The sequence below is a fragment of the Cupressus sempervirens genome, chromosome 11 (genome assembly GCF_028749045.1).
Source record: "Cupressus sempervirens isolate cs-2001-9-10 chromosome 11, ASM2874904v1, whole genome shotgun sequence".
Lineage (NCBI taxonomy): Eukaryota > Viridiplantae > Streptophyta > Pinopsida > Cupressales > Cupressaceae > Cupressus > Cupressus sempervirens.
The window spans coordinates 701,458,530-701,474,962 of NC_143128.1; positions in this window are offsets into that span (position 1 = coordinate 701,458,530).

Consider the following 16,433-nt stretch of genomic DNA (forward strand, 5'->3'; position numbering starts at 1 on the left):
TATCAAGTTTATTATACCTAATACTCTCCAGCAATTGTATTAGAAAGGAAATCCTATGTTGATAGGTTAGCTTAACAGCTAGGTTATAAATCCTTTAACAAGGTGACACTTAATGAAAAGTGTTTGTAAATCCTTTAACCAGGTCACTATTGATACAGTGTAAAGCCTTTAATAGGGCAGGCCTTTCAATAGGGCAGACCATCAGAAGTGGTCAAAACAATTATTGTTGCAGTGATTTTGTGGGTATCATCCCCACCCCAATTTTACCTTCTTATTCTTGGAGGGTTTCTAGGTTACCAAAATCTAGTGTTATGTGTTGTTCATGCATGTGTTTACTTCATGTTTATTTCATATGTTTACATGCATGTAATATACTTTTAGTTAAAAGTTTTAATGGGTAAAGTGTAATACTTTTGATTCATCTCCCCCCCACTCTCTTAGAAGCATTCTTCACATTTGAATATTCTAACAGTGGTCACATCAGGTTCACCAAAATATTTAGTGGGAAAACAATATCAATGATAAAAATGCACACAAGACTAGGTAAGTTGAAAAGTTTCTACCTTAATCATTCAATACAAGAGAAAGAGGGGTTTCCAAGCATAACTCTCGATAAGAACTAAATTTGATTAACAAACACCCCAAAGATGAGACATGGATGCCAATACAAAATCTAGAAACTTGTCAAGGATGTAAGCTAGAAATTTTTATTTCATGCAATGTAAACAAAAGATATGACAAATATAGATCTGAAATACATACAAACAACCCAATGGAGATCTAAACATAAATTTATGCTTAGAGGGAAAACAAAGGATAAGGCACTCACCTTGACATGTATAGAGGAAGATGTAACTTGACCTTAAAACTTGTAGATCTAAATTGTTTATGAACTTGTGATCGTGGATCTAAAAATAAAATGATGAAAGGAAAAAAATCTAGAAATCTCCCTAAAAATGGAGACTAAAGGACTAGGTCAATGTGGAAAGACATCTTTCAACTAGGTTGACATAGTTTGGTGACCTAAAAATGAATTCTTCGAAAACCTCTCAAAAAGTAAGTTCCAAATCTATAAACCTTTTGCTGATATCCTACAAATCTATAACAAATTTTGTGTGTTTATGTGGCTATAAAGGGGTTTACTTTAGTCAACCCCCAAATTTTGTGATTTCCACCTCCATGAATAACCATTAGGAGAAATTTCATACGTATGTATATATGTGCTTACCCTAGATTTGTAGATCTAGAGTGTAAATATGCTAAAATCCTAAGAGTCTACTTTGTGAGTTAAACCAGAACATGTAAGTGTGCATGTATGTAAAATGTATGTTTTTGTATGAAGGTGTAAATAATTAGATCTGAAGCTTGATGTAGAAATCATACCAATCCCCCAAGGCTAAAGTACTCTAGCCATCTTTGAGATCCTTTGAAACTCCATGTTTGATATATTCACCTTTGAATGCTTGATGAAGAATAATATCTTTTCTTGCAATGAAGAATAAGAAACAAACCCTTGCTTTCACCTTGTAATTATTCTAAGTATGATTGGGGTGTCCACATGTTCTTGCCCCTTCCTCCTCTCATGTAAAAATGAGGGATTGAATGCATTTTTATAGGAAATTTCATATAATTACTCCATAAGGGCTGACTATACAAGCAAGATTTTACTAGAGGAGTTAAATGTTACTAGACCCTTAAACAACACAAACCTTGAGACTAGGTCAACCTATTCTAGACTAGGTCAACCTAGTTTTGACCAAGTCAACCTTCTCTAGACTAGCTCAACTTAGGTTGACCTACTCTATACTAGGTTGACCTAGTCTACAAGGTCAACCTTCAAGGTCTTCCTATATAGATTTTAGAATAGTAATGGTCAATAATGGAATAAGTGTGTTGAATTATCATCTAGAGATCCAATCTAGGATTTTTAGGTCCTAAGAAGAGAGAATACTCTTAAATTAGGTCCCAATATAGAGAATATGTAGAGGAGGTAAATCAAGGAGGATTTTTTAGGTCCCACCTTAGTTTCACCTAAGAGAAAGAGAATAAAAGAATTGAATTATAAGCTTAAGGTGTGAAATATGAAATGCATACACACTAAAGATGAGATAAAAGGTCTTAAGTTGAAGTGCATCTAATTTAAGATGATACACATGTATCCTCATCTCATGTCTACTCTATCCATTCTTGCCTAGGGAGTGGGTTAGATCAAATACCTCTCTTGGATTAGCCTATTTTCTCCCTCTATTTTCTCCTTAGAAAATCAACTAACACTCTCCAAAGAGATCTTATAAAATGTGTTAGAATTAGGAGTGTTTCGAATACTTTCTTGATCATATCTAGCCTTAGATCCATAATAACTCCTCTATCCATGTTCTTAACAACCTCTAGATTGTGTCAATATCATTATCATATATAAAGATAGAATGGTCATGGAATGAAATGCAATAGGAACTAAACCAACTAATACCATTGTGTTGCACATCTTTGATCCACCCAAGGGTTTCTTTTACTATTCCAAGAAGTCAAATTCCAATCAAAGTTTCCGATCACAACATTTCTATTTGTTACATGAAAATTAATGAATTTAAAGTGAGGTGTATTTTCCTAGTACTTGTATTTTACAAGCTTGGGAGAAGTCACATTTTCTTTTGATGAGGATGTCCTTTCCAAAACTTCATATGAAATACATGTCAACAACTTTATTGAAAACATTAACTAGCACTAAGTAAAACTAAAAATCTAGCTAGAAATGCATTAATAACTCTAAAAGAGTAAGATGCAACTAACAACACTATTGAGCAAGCTTAAATAGACTAACATGTAGAAATTATGGATGTTTAGAGTAGTCATGGTTGTTAGAGTGCAAAAGGTATGAATGTCCAAAGAGAAGAAATAGGCATCTTCCTATAATAAGGGTTTTTGGGGTTTAGGACTTTGCAATGTGCAACAACTTTAAAGGCTTGACATTTACTTATGCCTTTCTTTCTTTTAGATGAATTTGTGAAGGGAAAAGATATTAAGAGATATTGAAGGTGTTTGAGCTAAAAATCTCTAGCAACTTTAAAATCTCAATGGAGTTATTCCAAATTATATGGGGGCAAAGTATTTATAGGTCTTAGGGAGATTGGGGATATTAGAGATATTAGACCCATTAGGTGGATATTTTCCAAACAAAAATTTGTATGAATTTTGTTGCAAAATAATATTTCCAACCACAATGTGTGACAAATTATCTCCTATCTCAAAGGGAAGGCTCCCCCTTCTCACTATTCCTTGGATCAACTAAAGGTAAGCAAGAAGTTGAGAGATACTTTTAAATGGTGTTATCAATATTATTTCCTCTTGCTTCAGGAAAAAAAATTCAACTTAGTCACAGAGTAAGTAATGGGAAAGATGGATCTCTTAACTACACTCCTATCTTAAAGTTGGAAATAGTGATATTGATATACTCATATAAACTCATAGGCTGGTTAAAATCATATTGGCTTATATCTATGTCTATTTCTTATATTCTATGAAAGTAAATCAGTATGACTAGAGCACTCAAACTTCCACAAGTAGATGACTTATAAACATTACACCTATAAGTTATTTGATGCAAGAGCATCCAATAGTGTAAGGGTAATCCTGTAACACCCAAAAATATGCTTAGTGTTAGTTTTTTTTTAATGTGTCTTTATTTTTGGATGCCCATTTGGGTCAAATAGAGATTCCAACTCTCATAGTTCCAATATTGGTTTTTTGGGTTAGAGTTTTTGAGAAACTTGAGATATGTGCCAATGTAGAAAATAGATTATTTTGTAATTGAGCCATAATTATGATGATTTATAGAGTGTAATTTAGAAGCATGATTATATTTGTAATTTAAAGAACTCTAGAAAAATAATTAGGTCGAAAGGCTTTACAGTTTGAAAGTTATTGTAGTTTTAATTTGACTTGAGACCCCTTAAGAGTGCTTCAAAGCTATATTTGAGATGCTAAATGGCCTTGTACAAGTAAAAAAAATGGGGGACTAGAATATCTCACCCATAGGGCTATAGAGCACTTGGAGAGATTTCTAGAAATGTAAACAGTTTGTCAATTGGAGTCCTAGATCAAAAAATATGCCTCGTGGAAGTTAGACTACCATTTCTAGATTCTTCTAATTTTACACTGACTTTTAATGTGTTTTTTAGAACCTTATATCTTGTTAGTGGATGAAAAATGTCATATTCTAAAATGTATTCCTAACCCTAAACCTAATTTAGGTTACTTAAGGTCATTTATAGAATTGTAAACACAATTTTGGTGGAGTTTGGGAGAAGGTACTATGAGGAGGGTTTTTTTTCTCTAGAGTCAGACAACATTGTAAGCCCTTAGGACATGTAATTGAGTCTATTTTTATTGCACTAAATGTAATATAATATAACTTTTGATAATAACATTCCCCTTTTCCCATTGTGTTCATCTTGTCTTGGGTTGTGTCCTCATCAAGTGGTATTAGAGCTAGGTTTTCTTGAGTGTATAGACAGAGTGCCGACTGTGAGGTAGTTTATACCAGGACAATGTGGTTGCGAGTTTTGATATAGTGAGAAGATTCATCCATGAAGAGAATGTGGTGGAAGGGTTCGAGTTGTTCCTCCTGAGGTTAGAGTCCTCTAGAGACAAGTTCAAGCATTGCAAGAGGAGATAAGTAGAGGAATTAATATTACTATACGTAATGAAAGTGAGGAAGAAAATGAAGAAGAAGGAAATATTGTGAAAGTAGGGGAAGGAGAAAAAGAATTAATAGAACAAGTAGAGAAGAAGAATTTTAGGGCCATTTCCAAACTAGGAAAAATACCTAAAATTAATGTTTTAGGGAAATCTAAACCTAGATGAGTTAATCAACTGGATCAATGAGCTAGAGGAATATTTTGAGTATGATGATATCGGGGATCTTGATAGGTCTAAGTTTGTGAAGGAAAAAATTAATGGTTGTGCAAAAATCTAGTGGCAAGAGATTCACTTGGAAAGAAATAGAAGAGGAAAGGAGAAAATCACAAGATGGGATCGCATGGTGAAAAAACTAAAGAAGCAATTCATTCCTACTGATTACGAGCTTGATTTGTTCAAGAAGATGCAAGAGTTAAAGCAAGTGGGAAAATCTATCCAAGAATACACAAAGGAGTTTTACTAAATCCTTATTAGGGTAGGGCATGCAGAAACAAAAAAGGAAAAGGTTTCCCATTACCTTAATGGGTTAAGACCTAGCATTCAGTAGGAGTTAAGTTTGGTTAGAATGACTAGCATTGAAGAGGCATACTAGTTTGCCTTGCAAGTTGAGGAGAAGCTAAAAAAGAAGTTTTATGGAAGGAAATGAGGGCATAGTCAAGGAGGAAGGGGCAGTAGTAGGTCATTTGGAGGCTAAAATGAGAACTAGAGGAAAAATGAAGATGTGGGTATCTGTTGAAAGTAGAGGAATGAGGGTTTTAATTGCTCCTATAATCAAAAATTTGGAGATCATAGAGGAAGAGGTAGGGAATTTGGAAAATATTTAGGAAGAGTAGGCTTCCATGGTACCTATTTTCATTGCAATGAAGAAGGTCATCATGTCTACAAATGCCATCAATGTGAAGGAAAGAAAGGTAGGAGCGTGGATGGTCAAGCAAGGGTTTCTCATGTGGATGATGATGCACAATCATCACATTTAGAGGATGCAAAAAGAGGAGAGGTTCTGGTTAATGAAAGTATCTTGCTAAGTGGTGAGACTAAACTTGGATAAAGGAGGAATTTGTTTCATACTAGGTGCAAGTGTGAAGGTAAATGTTGTGATGTGATTGTTGATTGTGGGAGCATTGACAACTTGGTGTCAGAGGAGAAGGTCTCAAAGCTAAAGCTCAAGAGGGAGAAAAACCCCCATCTTGATCAGATTTCTTGGGTACAAGGTTATCATAAGGTCCTAGTTAGTGAGCAATGTTTGGTAAAGTTCAAGATTGGGAGTTATCAGGACGAGGGTCTCTGTGACATCATCCCAATGGATGTATGCCATTTATTGTTGGGAAGATTGAAGCAATTTGATAGGTGTTCTATACATGATGGTCATGCAAATACATACTCTCTAGTGAAGGATGGAGTTCGCCATAAGTTGAAGCCCTTGATAAAGGAGGGTGAAAAGGGATACAAAAATGCAAGGGTATGTCTTTTTGATGGAAGAAAATTTCTGGATGACATGAAACATCAGCATGTGTGTTATGCTTTAATTCCTAGAAAGGCTAAGGAAGGTAGTAGTGAAGTTCCACTTGAAGTTTTAGGTCTACTAAGTGAGTATGGAGATGTCATCTCTGATAATGTCATAGAAGGGTTTCCACCAATAAGGTAAACCAATCATCAAATAGATTTAGTCCTTGAAGCTAGTTTTCCTAACAAGGTTTCTCATAGGATGACTGCTATTGAGACTAAGGAGCTAAATAAACAAGTTTAGGAGCTATTGAGGAAAGGTTAAATTTGAGAGAGCCCAAGTCCATGTGTAGTACCTATAGTACTGGCACCAAAGAAGGATAGAGAGTGGAGAATGTGTATAGACTCTTTATCTATAAATAAAATAATCATCAAGTACCAGTTTCCTTTGCTAAGGATGGATGATCTTATGGACTACTTGAGTAGAGCTTAGTACTTCACAAAAATAGATCTCAAGAGTGGCTATCACTAGATATGAACACATGAGGGAGATGAGTGGAAGAATGCATTCAAGACCAAGGAGGGTCTATATGAGTGGTTAGTCATGCCCTTTGTAATGACCAATGCACCAAGCACCTTCATGCAACTTATGAATGAGGTGCTAAAGAATTTTTTGGGAAAATTTGTTATTATCTAGTTGAAAGATATTTTGATTCTCAGTAAGTCTTTAGATGAACATTTATTGCACATTCATAGTGTCCTTGAAAGGTTGAGGGAAGAGAAATTTTTGGTTACTTTGAAGAAGTGTAGCTTTGTCAAAATGGAGTTAGTCTATATGGGGTTTGTTGTATTAGCTAAAGGTCTCTACATGGACCCAGCAAAGGTGAAGGCATCTTGGAATGACCTACTCTAAGGTCTAACACTAAGGTGAGGTCATTCCATGGTTTGACTAGTTTTTATAGGAAGTCCATTAGGAATTTTAGTAGCATATGTGCACCTCTAACTAAAAAAATGAGGCAAGATAGAAAAGAGTTCAAGTGGACTACAAGAGCTACAAGAAGTTTTGAATTGCTGAAGAAGAAGATGATAGAGAAACCTATGTTGGAACTTCTAGATTTTAGAAAAGTATTCTAGGTAGATTGCAATGCTAGTAACAATTCTATTGGGGCTATTTTGAGCCAAGAAGGTAAGACTATTGCCTATTTTAGTGAAAAATTGAATAATGCAAAGAAGAAGTATTCTGTTTATGATCAGGAGTTCTATGCAATAGTTCAGGCCTTAAAGAAATGGAGGAATTATTTGTTGCCAAAATAATTTGTCTTGTATACTAATCATCAGGCATCGTAGTACCTAAATAGCCAAGGTAAATTGAATCAAAGACATCTAAAATGGGTAGAGTTTATGCAAAGCTATACATTTGTGTTGAAACATAGAAGTGGAAGGTCTAATAGGGTTGCAAATTCATTAACTAGGAGATAATTGTTGCTGATAGAAATATAGGTTGAAGTGGTTGGGTTTGATGAAATCATGAATCTATACCCTAAGGATCTTGACTTTGCAGAGGCTTGGAAAGCTTGTAAAGAACCTATTACTCTAAATAGGACTAGATGGCTAGATTACATGATTTAGGATGGTATGTTGTTCAAGGGCAGTAAATTGTATATTCTAAGGAGTTCCATTAGGGAGAACTTGATCAAGGAGAAACACATTGGAGGGATGGTAGGACACTTTGGTCAAGATAAGACCATTTCCATTATTAGTGAACATTAATTTTGGCCTCAACTATTGTAGGATGTGAAGAAGGTTGTGTAGAGTTTCCAAGTATGTCAAACAACCAAAGGATTTATTTAAAATACTCAACTTTATCAACCATTTCTTGTTTGATTGAAGCCTTGGGAGTACTAAATATGGATTTTTTTCTTGGATTTCCAAGGACATAAAGGGGTAGTGAATCTATATTTATGGTGGTTGATAGGTTCTCCAAGATAGTACATTTCATTCCATGCCACAAGATTCATGATGTAGTGCATATTGCAGATTTATTCTTCAGAGAAGTGATGAGGCTACATGGTCTCCCAAAAACTATTATTTCTAATAGAGATACTAAATTTGTCAAGTATTTCTAGAGGACTTTGTAGAAGAAGTTGAAGAAAAAATTGAAGTTCAGTTCTACACATCATCCACAGACTGATGGAAAAACAAAATTAGTGAATAGAAGTCTAGGTAATTTGCTAAGGTGTTTAGTAGGAGATAAGCCCAAAGGATGGGATTTGATTCTACTACAAGAATAATTTTCTTACAATAATTCTATGAATTAGAGTACTAGTAGATTTCCATTCCAAATTATGTATGAGAGTAGTCCAAGGATTGCACCATAGGTAATGAAGATGGAGCAAGGAGAGAGGACAAGTACTAATGTAGAAAAATTTGTTGAACATATCAAGAACCTATATTAGGAGGTACATGCACATATTACCAAGATGAACCTGTAGTATAAGGATAGAGTAGATCAAAAGAGGAGACCTAAGGAGTTCTAAGTTGGGGATTTGGTTATGGTATACTTGAGGAAGTAACAATTTCTAGTGGATACCTACAACAAGCTGAAGATGAAGAAATTTAGTCCTTGCAAAATTTTGAGGAAACATGATTCAGGAAATGCATGTGAGGTGATGTTGCTAGATGGGATTCACATTTCTCCTATTTTAAATATTGTAGACTTAATAGAATATCAAGATGATGGTGCAAAGGAGGAAATGATGTTGGAGCCATGCCCAATTCCTACTTCTGAGAAGGAAGAAATTGAAGAAATTCTAGATAGTCATGTGGGCTAGAGTACCAAAAACAGGTAGTATGAAGAATACCTGATGAAGTTGAAAGAATGAGCATAAGATTCAACTTGGGTATCTACAAAAAAAGTTCCCTATTTGGGTTTTCCTTTACTAGCTATAATGTGACAGGCTCACTTTTCAATCTACCTTAGGTGTCCGATGCAGGAGCATCCAATGGTGTAAGGGCAATCCTGTATCACCCAAAAATATGCTTAGTGTTAGTTTCTATTTAATGTTTCTTTATTTCTAGATACCCATTTGGGTCAAATAGAGATTCCAACTCTCATACTTCCACTATCAGTTTTCTAGGTTAGAGTTTTTGAGCACCTTGGGATACATGCCAATGTAGAAAATAGGTTATTTAGTAATTGAGCCATAATTATGATGAGTTAGAGGAGGTAAGTTGGAGGGATGATTATATTTATAATTTAAAGCACTCTAGAAAAATAATCAGGTCAAAAGGCTTTATGGTTTGAAAGTTATTGCAGTTTTAAGTTGTATGGAGACAGACTAAGAGTGCTTCAAAGTCAGATTTAACACACCAAACAGTCTCATATGAGCCCAAAAAATAGGAGAGGGGCCCAACTCATCTATAGGTCTATAGAGCACTTAGAGAAATTTCCAGAAATATAAATAGTTCATTAATTGGAGTCCCAGATCAAAAGTTGTGCCTCCCAGAAGTTGGACTACCATTTTTGGATTCTTCTAATTTTACACCAACTTCAGACATGTTATCTAGAACCTTCTATTTTGGTGGTGGATTCCAAATGACATATTCTACAATGTATTCCTAACCCTAAACCTAATTTAGGTTACTTAAGGTCATTTCTAGCATTGTAAGTGTAGTTTTGGTAGAGTTTGGGAGAAGGTATTGTGAGGAAGGTTTAGAAAACATTGTAAGCCCCTAGGGCATGTCAATTAGTCTATTTTCATTGTACTGAATGTAATAGCATATCACTTTTTATGATACTATTCCCCTTTTCTTATTGTGATCATTTTGTCTTGGGTTTTGTCCTCATCATTATTCTAGTTCACAAACATGAAAGTAACTTAACTCTAATAATATAAATGAATATAAAATTACAATACAAAATATAGTCATAGCTTCTAATTTGTATTAGTGCAATTACTTCTAGACATAGCTTCAAAATAAGTTATTTCTCTTGCTCACTTTGTTCCAAATATAAACAAGATTAGCACAAAATAAAGACAAAAACACAAATTATAATCATAACTTATAATTTGTATCACAACTATTACTTTTAGTCACAACTTTGAAAGAAATTACTTTTCCCATCCACATTTCTTTCAAACTTGTACTACAAATCACAGTTATGGTTGCACAAATTTTGGAAATCTTTCTTGCATATAAAAGAAGATATATACAATGGAAGGAATTCCCTTATATAGGAAAATGAGTTAGATAAAAGAGGAGAAGAAGGTGGGAGAAACTCAACCATCTTGGCTAAGTCAAACTAGAAACAAAACTTATTCAATTACATTGTTGAAGACATGTGTAATTTTATTACATGCAATGTCTCTTATGAGAAAAATGATAAAAATGTTGAAATTTTTGGGAGTTCTTGTAGTATAATTCATTGCATCCTTTGGTGACCATGGTGTTGCATACTTTGATAGCTTCCTAATTACCATGTTGATCAACTAGTTGTCATTTGAAAATCTGATGTAGTCAAGCTTTCTCTCATCCCATAGTTGTGAATTTTCCTTTATTAGATCTACACATTCTGGATTCACCAACACTTTGAAAACCTTCTCAATGATGTCAACATGTAAACTCATAATAAATTTCCCATCAACATATTTAATTGATTTATCATTACTATTATTATGTTAAACAAATTGCTTGGTGCATTCCCACATGAACTTAGGTTTTAGGGCAGCCATTGGTTAAGTAGAGACCAAATGAATTATTTCTTCGTTTGGTTTGAAGCATCTGCTTGACATGATGTCTCTATTCTTTGAAGAAATTATAAAAAATCTTTTCTTGAAGAGTTCACTGCAAGATGAAAATTCTAATGAGATTCAATCCACAAGGGTTTCAAAATTTGGACAATAGTGGAAGATTTGTGGAGGATAAGTGTTTTGAGTATGATTTAGATACTTTTTGAAGACTTAGGTGGGTTGGAAATAGTAGAAAAAACTTTTATTTTGGGCAAAAATGATGAAAAACAGATTTTCTTAGGTGGATTACATATGGGAAAAATGTAGCTCTTTGGCTAAGAATGCATGTAGATATAGGTTGAAAGCATGTGGATAGGAAACTTCATGTTTAAAATTGAGATTTTTTCCTAAAATCAGATTTAGAAATGCATTTACATGTGGTGAAGATTCATCATTTTTTACTTCTTGAAATGTGTAATTGGGGTTAAAAGTCTGATTACATATTTTGGAAAAATTGGAGATGGATTAGATAGAAGATGAAAATGTAGAGTGATACTTGCATTCTTTTGGGGAAAATCCCAATTTAAGAAAAAAAAACAAAGTATATACAAAAACAAGAAAAAATAGTAAATTTTGACCCATTTTTTGACGAAAATTGGTTGAAATTTTGACCTATGTTGGTTGTCTTTGTGATCAAGTGGTGCATCGCAAATTTTCTCATCAAAATTTTGACAAAACCTTGAATTGGTTGACATGTTGACCAAATACTTGGATGAAATGGACCACATTTGGTATAACCATTATTAGTGGCCATTGGTTGAAATGCCAGCCAAGGTTGGTCAAAATTTTGGCCAATCTTGGTCAAAATGCTAGCCAAGATTGGTTGAAATTTCAACCAATCTTTGGCTTAAATGGACACCACAACAACAAGGATTCCATACTCATGACCAAAGAATTAGTTGAAATTTTGACCAATCTTTGGTTGAAATGGACACCACAATGATAAAGATGCCATACTCACGACCAAAGAATTGGTCAAAATTTTGACCAATCTTGGTCGAAATGCTAGCCAAGATTAGTCAAAATTTTGACCAATCTAATTTGTTTTACTTTAAAAATATAGTAGATGATGCATGATGATGCATGTAGATGGATGGAAATAAATTGGTCCACCTTTATTTAGAATAGCAGGGGCCTCTGCCCTACCATTTTATAGGAAGACACACCTGTTAGAATAGGTGAAAAACTAATCTCCCAAGAACACCTGCATGCATAACCCTGTCACATGGATGAAGCAAAGAACAGAGGCAAGGAAAAATCAAGGAGGCCAAAAAGCCAGATCCATCTTATGGATATGCAAAGAGCAATATCTCATATAATCCAATAAGTGAATTAATAAAATACAAAGAGGTGAATCCTTATAAAGGAATCACGAAACCCGAAAAGAGAAACTAAAGCCTAAAAAAGCTAGGGTTGCACAATATAATTAATAAAATATTAATTATATGCACCTACAAGATAGCTTAAGAAAACTAGAGTAATAGGCAACTTAATTAATTAAATCAAAATGATTTAATTAATAAGTTAGAACAAATAATTACTCTAGCAACATCACATGCCTATAGAATGGTAGGCCCCTCACCATATCATAGATCTGTCCTCTACATGCATTCACCATTGCACTAGAATGACTATCCACCCATATGAACTACAGGGGGTAATAGGAAGGATTCACCCCTACAATTCTATGGCAACCAAGGCTAGACCTCCTATAGAGTTATGGCTATAATCCTAGTGAATCATAGGGTCTAGCCAGGCCTCTACTATTCTAAAGGGGGTGGGATCTAGAAGAGCCTTCATTGATGGTTCAATATGAGTGATGATTAGTTATGTGTTTTAAAAGAATACAGTAGAGGTCCTAGGATAGAAAAAAATTGAGGTATCAAAGAACAAAAACCTAGAAAATAAAGCACATGTGAAAACCTCCAAAAGTAACACAAAATAATTTAAAACATACCATTTCTTTCATCTTCAAAGTGAATGGCTTGGTATCATATGGATTCACCTTCATATCAATAATGATATTGGGGAACAATTTAGGGATTGTTAATCCTTCTGCAAGTGCTTCATTGTTTTCCTACAAGAGAAGTTGGTATATGTCTCTTTGTGTTCTCTGGAAAATACTACATGCTCAACATTTAGGTTCTAATAAGTGCATAAGTCCTAGGATAGAAAAAAATTGATCATTCCTCATTATAGTTATAAGAATAGGGTTGGTATTTTAATTCTTATCTTGATTTTCTATATCAATGGAGCTTCTTAGCACATCTTAAGCAGCAAGGGAACTCAAAAAAAAATGTATTCCAATGAATAAGAAGACTACCAAAAGCTAGTTTATTGATTGTACATAGAATTTGGGAAGAGTTGTCTTGTGATAAAGGGGGGGTTTTGTTTTTCCTTTCTTACAAAGTTTAGTATTTTATCAGATCCTTTAACACTCCTTCCTAAGGTCTCTGGTTAGGATTTGGATAATCTATGTGTATGTTTGTATTTTTATTATTACATATACAAGTTTATAGGATCCCATAAATTGCCCCTAGTTTCATGTTTCTATATTTCACATGCATGCAAGACAGGTGGAGAAACTTGTGCTTCGTATAGAGTAGAGTTTAATTGTATTCTTTGATGGGGCTGAAGCTTAGATGAGTAATGGAGCCAAACCAATTTTTGGTAGTCCCACTCTACATGCAAAGTAGCAGCTGCTTTTGCATCTAGTAACAACTCACTCAAATCTCATGTTGATCTCCCCTTCACATTGCACGATTTACAACCCACAACTATGACTCATTTATCTTAGTTGCAACAACAAGTTATTAGGGGAGATACTTGTTAGTTTGGAGAGATGTCAAAATTTGGAGGTCTTTGACTTAGCTTATAATAATCCAAGGGCAATGATACCTCCTGAAGTCATTGTTAGACTTGAAAACCTATAACTCTACCTTAATATTTCCTAGAATTCTTTGCAAGGGCCATTGAAATGGGAGGTGAGTAAAATTGTAATGTTTCAAGCCATTGATAAATCAAATGTGTTTCTTTCTATCTTAATGCATACCTATGTAACAAGAGCATAGAGAGGGAGAATTACATAGCTACAAAGTATTTGAACTGCAACCCAAATGAAAAAAAATGCATTTTGAGTTAGCAATGTTGTGGATACAGATATAAATATAATATTGAAAGGAAAATATTTATAAAGAGTGACTAGAGTCTTGTAATGTTGTGTGTGTTTCATGATCATGTTTGGTCTTTTCTTCTATTATTCTCAGATTGGTTTTGACATTTTAGTGTCAACACACTTAACTAAATTCTCAAGATGATGTCAAGTATAATACAGATGCCAAGCTAAAATATATGTCAAGCCAAAGAATTAAATAGGTGCCAAGTGAACTTTAGGTGTCGAGCAATCTTTAGGTGTCAAGTGAAGTTCAAGTACTAAGCAAAGTATAGATGCCGAGTGAAATAAAATTACTATAGGAGTCGAGTAAGCCAGTTTTCCTATATGTGTCAAGCATCAATAATTAGTATGTGCCAAGTAACACAGAATTAGCATATGAGTTTTTGCCTTCAAAAACTCAGATGTAAACCATTTTTGGAGCTGACATAGGATGAATCTCGAAGGATCTTGAAGATAAGAATGAATCTTTTGCATTACGTATGCAATCAGCATGCAACTAATAAGAAAAATGGAGAAGGCATGTAACCAATAGGAAAAGTGCAAGTAATGAGTGGGAAATGAAGATTTAATATTGATCATAGATTCATACCTAACCCTAAGTCTTTGAAATCCTTAAAAGGAGGACAAAACACATTATATGTATGGATTAGAGAAGTGTATGGGTGAACTATATTGAAATTCAGAGAGGAGTTTGAAAGACTTAGTGAAAAATAGAGTAGCATTGCAGAATCTAGTTATTGAAGAATAGAGTATCAAAACCTCATAGAGTGACATATCAGATCAAGGAAGGATCAAAGCTAACAAAGCAGAAAAAGGATCTGATATCAGCAATTTAAGATTACAAAGCTATCAGGTCAAAAAAATTCTAATACTCTCTAGCAATTGTATAAGATATGGAAATCCTATGGACTTAGGTTGGCTTAGCAGCCATTTGTAAATCCTTTAACAGGGTGGCATTCTAAGTGAATGTACAAAATTCCTTTAATTAGGCCTACTTTTAGTAGGGTAGTGAAATCATTTAACTAGGTCACTTTTAATAGGCCGTAAAGTCTTTAACAGGACATGCCTTTCATAGGGTAGACCATTGGAAGTAGCCAAACATTATAACCTTGAATAGTTACATATTACTATAGTGATATTTTGTGGGTGTCATCCCCACTGTAGTTTTACCTTCTCACTCTGGAGGGTTTCTAGGTTACCAAATTTGTGTGTTATCTATTTTCATGCATGTCTTTACTTTCAAGTTTATTAGATGAATTAGATGCATGTAAATGGTTTTAGTAAAAGGATTTGAAAAGGTTAAATTTAGTTACTTCTTATTCACCCCGCCTCTTAGAAGTAAATCTTCCCACTTGTTAATTCTAACAATTGGTATTAGAGCCTAGTTCTCTCAAGAAGGAGCCTTACAGCTTGGAGAAAAGATCTAGAAAATGGAAGTCTAAAAAGTTGGGAAGATCATAGAGAATCAGACAATTGATATTAAACTTTGTTTACATGCTTTGGAGGAAGCTAGAGAGGAATTGAGATAATCTTTAAAGAGACGAAGAGAGATTTCCATAGTTGAGAATGACACACAATACAAGGAGATTGACACCTCAAATTTATTTTCAAATGGAGACTCCAAAGAATTTGATGTAACAATAGTAGATCTGATGGAGAAGAATAGAGCTAAAGTAGAAGAAATTAGAATACTCAAGCTTGAACAAGAATCACAATCCTTGATGCTTTGTGAAGTGACTAAACATAAGAATAGAGCCATTGAAGACAAGGCTATGCTAGAAGAAGAAAAGAGAAACCTTGCCAAAAGACTAGAAGAAAAGTCAATTGAGCTTGAAAGAATCTCAAACATGTAGCTGGACATCCTAAGTTAGATGATGAATGTAGATCATGAACTAAATGTCAAGGACATTGAGATTTCTACACTAAAGAGGTAAAATGAACAATTGCAAAATGACCTGAAATGAGAAAAGGAGATTGTAGAAAGCTTCAAAAAACCTAATGAGGCCATCAAGTACTTTGAGTAGTTACTAAATTCACCCAAAGCAAGCAATGATAATTTAGGACTTGGTTACACCAGCACTGAACAAGGAGAGTCATCCAAGATTGCAGCAGAAAGGAGTAACAAAGGTAAGAACACTAAACCTACCTATCATTTCTATGGTAAAAAGGGACATACTTCTAATGTATGTCGGAGCAAGAATTCCCATCAACATGAAAAACCTAAGAATACAAGTTATTGTCACAAGTGCAAAAAATAAGGACATCAAACACATAACTATAGGACTAGGACTATCAGAACACCAAAATTTGCCACAATTGCAAGAAGT